This window comes from Acomys minous (assembly GCF_964271855.1).
Source record: "Acomys minous genome assembly, chromosome: 6".
In the NCBI taxonomy this organism is placed as follows: domain Eukaryota; kingdom Metazoa; phylum Chordata; class Mammalia; order Rodentia; family Muridae; genus Acomys; species Acomys minous.
Window position 1 is genome coordinate 49,336,108 of NC_140487.1, and position 7,097 is coordinate 49,343,204.

A 7,097-nucleotide genomic window follows, 5' to 3' on the forward strand; every position below is an offset into this window, starting at 1 on the left:
ATGCTTTTCCTAGTTTTTGTCATTTGTAAAAAACATACTGTGAAATTTAGATTTAAACAATTATATTAAATGTAAGCCATTTTACTCTTCCAAGTCTTTACACTATTTCATCAGAATTTTTGGTCTTTACAAGTGAAGTGTATTTTCTTCAGGTCTGGTTCACTCTGTAATGAGGGGCAATTGTTTCCTAATCATTCAAGTACAGGAGACGAGCAAAAGTGATTTTCATATTTTATGTAGCCAGTACAGATCTGCTGAGGACAAATGTCATTGCTTTACATTTATATAACAGTGTTTCCTACAATAAAAATAATTTTTATAATAAAAAACAATTATATTCCCTGAAAAAATATAAAACCAAAACATATTTTTATCCCTCTAATAAACATTCTGCCTCACTGTTATATCTGAAAGAGTAAGAATATTCTAGTTCCTTAGCTTTTCCATATCCAGGAAAACAAGTTCACAGGTCATGATATATAAATGTTTTGGTACACACATTGAATAAATGTTCAAAAGCAGGAATAATGTATGTGTCCCAAATTGATAACACATTAACCGAGGTTAATATATCATGTTTATATTTAAAAGCATTTAACCTACATTTTAATGTATGAGCATTTATAGAAATTAAGGTTAAATTATAAGTTGGTCAATATTCTTGGCATTTACCATTATGAAGTGTATTGTATGCATTTACATTTTATGTTCAAACACCTTGATACCTATAACCTGCCCTTGGAGTTCGACAATACTTTCTTTCTAGTACATTGCTTCCAACTTTCCTCCAAAATTAACATTAATAAAACAAGATTGGGATTGGAGTCATAGTTCAGCTGTTAAGAGTGCATACTGTTCTTACAGAGGACCAGAACTGAGTCTCCACGACCCATGTCAGGCAGCTCAAAACTGCCAATATGCCAGTCCTGGGGATCCAGTGCCTTCTTTGAGCCTCCTCTGTGAACACCTGCACTCGTATGTATACACTCATGTACAGAATGCACACCTTTAATCCCAGCACTCAGGAGGCAGAGGCAAGTGGATCGCTGTGAGTTCGAGGCTAGCCTGCTCTACCAAGTGAGTCTAGGATAGTCAAGTCTACACAGAGAAACCCTGTCTCAAAAATAAATAAATAAAACAAAATAAAATAATCTTAACTTGGGATAGGAGTTTGTCACAAAATCACTAAACCCAATCTACGTACCATGTACTTCTTACAATGTCGTGAGAGGACTGAGTGCTAAGGGGTAGCTTTCCCCTACGTGAACTTTAGTGGACTTTTATGAAGACCTCAGCCAAGGAAAGCTGGTGACAATGGTGTGTGATCTCCTAGCTCTATCATCACCATACACATTTCTCATTCTGCTCTTGAGACATCTGCTCTTGTGATGTAACAAAGTAAGTGAAGAAAACCTCATGTCCCCAGTATTCAGCACCATCTGGCAGGTGCCACATGTGCCAATTTGCGAGCCATCTATGAGAGCGAGCCTCGGTGTCCTATCTGTGCCTTCCAGTCAGCCACATGAAGTAGAAATAAACTGTATTAGGTTCCTACTCTGTATAACAAACCCTTAAAATGCACACAATATTTTAAAGTGACATCAGCTGGTTGAATCACAATTCTGAAAGTTGGAAATCTAGTAAGGCTTAGCCACATCTCTGTGCTGCATCACAAGCCTGAAAGCAAACCACTGTACAAACAGGTTCTCCTACTGAGCCCCTGAGGTAACCCAGCCTTACCCAAGCTCATTCTCCCTGGAAGAATCCAGCTCCTTGGTTTCCAGATACTGAGACCTTTGTTTCCTGAGTATGTGGCTCTTCATCTGGCAAGAGAAGCTTCAAAACCACGACTTACATCATTAACTTCCTCTTAATTTCACCAACTTGAGAAAACTCTGCCTTTAAAGGAGTCCTTTGATTATGTTAGGCAGATTGAGAAAATCTTCTTATCTTCGGTTGACTGCAAATACAATATTACTAATCACCTGAGTAAAATCATTATATGCACAGCCTCTATCTACAATGAAAGTGAGAGTGAACATAAGAGCTCTTAGGGGTTATCACACAGTTTTGCCACTCTTCTTCAATACTGTCCACATACAGCACTGGACTATAAGAGTAGGTTCATGAAACATGTGCTCACCATTGTATCCCAGAAGCACTGTATTGTAAGGCATAATCTGGTGTGCTGTATTCAGATGTTAATTGCTTTCCCCACATCCCAAGATTCTTACTGTTCTACAAGATTCGTTCACGTATACCAAACTGAAGCTATATAACCTTGCCTCCACATGATCCCTGATTGGCTGAATAAATGCCTACACCTGGGCAGAGCAGACGTGAGGTAGGTGGGGCCAAGTTTCATGGATTTGGAGAACAGGAGGATCCGAGGGGAGATGAGAGAGATGGAGGCAAGGAAGAACAAGAGACTACCATAAAGCATAAAAAAGAACAACATGGATGGATGGAATTTGCTCTGAAGACCGGTGATGAAGAGAAACAGCCCAGATGAGAAACATGTGCAAGTATTTGTGGGATACCGGATGGGAAATAGCACATACAGGAATGAATAGGTCAAATGGCATGGGATGTGGGACTGGAAGATAGCAAGGTAGTTTAGGACGTTAGCTTTTGCCCATTTCTACTGTATAGGCACATTAAAAATCTATCAGGTGTTTTTGTCTTTTATTGAAATGATAGCAGTTGAGTAATAGCCATCAAAATAATTCTATGAATTAATAGTAAACATTAATAGATTTTATTTTCTACGACACTATATTGGGGCTCTGGGTGGTTTTGTCATTGTAGATTCACTCTTGTAGTCACAATTTACATAAAATATTGTAGTATTATTCATTGTCTATCTGTAAGACTCTAGTTTCCCTTTAAACTATTTGTTCATGTCATCTTTTATAAATTCTCTTTTCTGTCTGGGTTAGTTTAAAAATGAGAGCTGCAGTTATCGATGGAATAACTCAAGTAATATAAGCTTGTAAGAATTCATTCAAATTTATATTAACTGTATTGCTTTCTAATCACTGTTATGTTGGTTAATATCCATAAAACATCTTCATTCTCATTTAGAATATCAGCAAAGTAAAACTTGAAGGGACTCTAGCTGTCCAACAAATTTGCTATTAAATACACTAAATAAGTCCAATACCAGGGACAGGAAAAAAATGTTTTCCACAACTGGCCAAGGTGCAAAGAATAAGAGAGTGAAGAAAGAACACTTAACCCTAAGGGGAGCATACATATTGCAACCTTCTTCATAGGAGCAAGGATCGTTGAGGAAGAGGAAGTGGAAGGTGTGGAAAAGCCTGAGGCACTGAATGGATGTGAGGAAGTATTATCTCCAGACAGCAGAGCAGCTGCACATACAAACTCACAGCTGCCCCAGCACAAAGCATGTGCAAACCAAGCCAACTAGGTCTCTGTAAGGCAACAGGAGTTGGACCTTAGTTGAAGCAGTGGGGATACTGGCAATTGCTAGCTGCCGGGAAAGGAAGAGACTTTTTCTCTGGGAGTGTACCCCTATGAAGCCAACTGCTTTCCAGAAAGGACCACATACAAGAATATTTGGACAGCACAGACTGGTCATAAAGGATTAAAACAAACGAAAAGGGCACATGCTTAGGGAGGCAAGGAAGGGGGGTTGTCAATTGTAGAAGAATTGGGGATGTTAGTATGATCAAAACAAATTATAGGAAATCCGGGTAAAGTAGTGCATGCCTTTTCATCCCAGGACTCAGGAGACTGAGGCAAGATGACCTCTGAGGAGTTCAAGGCCTATGTAGTGAGTTCCAGTCTAGCCAAGGCTACATACCGAGACCTTGTCTCAAGAAAACAAAAACAAAACAAAAAGCATGCAGAAACCAATATTTTAAAAGTGAGATAGTTATTAAAATAATTTGAATACAGAGTGAAGTCCAATGCAAAGGGCGCTTGTCCATTGATGGAAATCACAGTCCACAGATGCACAAAACAGCTGTCTCAGCGATTAACTCTTGGTCCTCCTTTCCTTTTGGGGAACCCTGTACTTTTGTGGCTTTCTACTACATTGATCTAGCGGGACACTAAGCATTTTCTAGAAATACCTAGGACTAGCCATGTTCCCACTCTTTATATACAGTGGTCTTCCCCTTCTTAGTCCATGGTGACTTCATTCTTCCTGTAACTTTTTCTTTTCTTTTTTTCTTCTTCTTCTTTCTTTCTTTTTTTTTTTTTTGTATGATGCATGTGCAATATGTCTGCAAATCTCATCTTCATCCTTACATCATATACAATAGCTAACAACCTCTTGAAAGTTCTATTGCCATTGCCTGCTCTAAACCATTATTGTCCTCCACTTAGGTTTCCACTGAATGTGTAATTGATTTCTGCTTCTTCCATTGCTCTCACTATATATACTCAGTTGTCTGAATTATTATGGGAAATCTGAGTCATTTTATGTCATAGTTCTCCTCAAAATCCACAGATGGTACCCTACCTGACTAATCCGAATGATCTATAGACTTAATAATATTCCAGCACACCTACTCCAACCACCACCGCCACTCTATTCATCATGTATAATTTCTGTAGTATCAGGATGTGGTATTGTTGTAGTACCACATGTACCATGATACTATCACTGTAGCATCATGTAGTATTGTTGGAGTGCTCTTTAAGTTCTTTCTCTGGGTCTAAGAAGAGGCCCTATATTTCTTCAGACTTTGTTTATATGTCTCTATGGAAGCTATCTCTGGCCCTTGTATCTTAAATAGGGACTTTATCCCTCAACATACCTCACGTCCCTACCTCTTTGGTTATTTTATCATTATCCAAAACAGACTATGTTCTGCATAATTGTATTATCTATTTTCCACTAATGTAAAAGGCACTGAAGGCATGTATATTCGGGTTTTTCTCTCTGCCTGCTAAAGTGTCTTGCACACAGTGACCCTCAATGCGTATTTTAAAAATAAAGACTAAGTCACTGATGAAAATACCCACAAAACCCAACTTAATTATGAAAGTTTATATGAGGAAATGAGACTTTAAAAAACAAGTTCTTGTCATTTTGAACACGTCTTTAAATTCTTTGTTGTGAATAATTTCCTAATAAATCTCTATCTTATAAGGCACGCATTAACTGAAATGTGTATCCTCAAAATGATGCCAAATGCTCATTCACTCATTCATTATCTCAGTCAGTGTACTAGGCAGAGCTCTCTAGAGAAACAGACCAACAGGATGTAGAAAAATACACACAGGCCCACTCTATACTGGGTACTGCAGTTTTCCAGTGATCTTAATTACAGGACATGATAATTCAGTCTCATAAATTACATAGCACTACTAAGGATAGCATACAGGATTGCATGTAGTCCCACGTGACTAAGAGGGGCTTGAAAATTTTTTTACCCACTTCATGACATATAAGCCACCAGAACATATGAAGAGATTTATCATATGTATTTTTTTTCACAAGATCATCATGGACCCAAGGTCTCTCAACCTACAAGCTGCCTGTTAGAGTGCCAGAAAAACTGATGGTATACTTCAGTGCAAATCTGAAGACATGAAGGACAGTGAGCTATGAGTGGAGGAAAGACAAACAGCCAAGCTTTAACAGGCGTTCTCTCCCTTCTGCTTTTCTCTTCCATTTAAGTCCTAAGCAATTTGTATAATGCCTGTCACATGAGTAAAAACGACCAGAAACACCTCCATAGACAAGGCCAGAAAAAACCAAACATTCTGGGCTTTTAGCAGTCCTGCCTGAATCAGGTGTTGTAGTTTTCAGGTGACTTTAAACACAAAATATGAAAATATAGTGAAGTACATCATAATATCCCCTCTACAGGCAGCACATAGAACTATGGTCCCATGAGATAGTAATGCAGCTGGAAATTTGTATGTATGGAGTCACATCTGAGCCATGACAATTCTACCACGACCATGGCTCTTGCAGGGAGGCAAATTCTGGTACGGACAGGCATCTCATGTTCCTAATCAAATAACAGCACTTGAGTATAATACCTGATACTTGATAGTGATACTATAAGTCTATGCTGCTGGCTTATATATTTACTATACTGTATTTTTTTCATTATTATTATTATTATAGATGGAATCCTTTCACTTAAAAAAAATAACAGCAGCAGCAGGAGCAGCAGCCATTCTATGCTGGCAGCAGTCTCATTCGGCAAACTCTACATCAGCTGATTACGCTAAGCTGCATCCAGAGACACGCCTACATGATGTAAGCCTATGGAACTATGTTACGTGGTGTTTACATAGGATGGGATTGCCTAATGACAGCTCTCAGGGCACATCCCTTATCACGAGATGATGGGTGACTACAGTGAGACTCCCAGAGACTAAGGATCTCCTCCAGTTCCCTTTGATAGTCCAGACCAAACACAGAACGCTCTAAGTCTTTTTGGCTTGGTGACTCAGAATCAATAGAAGTCAAAAGCATCCCAGCAGCTGACCTCCCAGTTGCATGGAGTCATCTTTGTGTCTCACTCAGGGCAGAAGCACGTTTACTTATGAGCTAAGACCTGTGGGCCAATACAGCGTGAATCATGTGGACGGAAGCCAGACCTGTTCCAGTGTGTTAGAAAGCTGGTGTTAAGTGAAGCTACCCCGTTTTGTCCTGACGTGACACCCCTGAATCCCAGCCATTGAGGAGGCAGCACCGAATATTAAGGGATAATCCGAAATGTGATTTTTTTTGGTAGAGCTTTACTTCAGCATTGTGAATTGCTCCCAAGGTCACCCCACTTTTCTCTTTGCAAACAGCTTCAGGATTATGAGAAAGACGGAAGGAACAGGAAATTCTGAAAACATCATTTCCCGGCCATAGGTCTTTTGCTATGACACATGTTTCTGAATCAGAAGCAACACTGTGGAGCACTGATGAGGATCATGATTTAAAGGTAAAACGTCACCACAGGCTCATATCAGAATGCTTGATCCCCACTTGGTGATGCCCCTTTGGGAAGTTCAAAAACCTTAAAAGGTCGGGGCCTGGAGATTACTGACAGCAAGTACTTAGGGATACTGTCCCTGCCATTTCCTGTCTTCTTCTCTACTTCCTGGTAAGCTGTGAT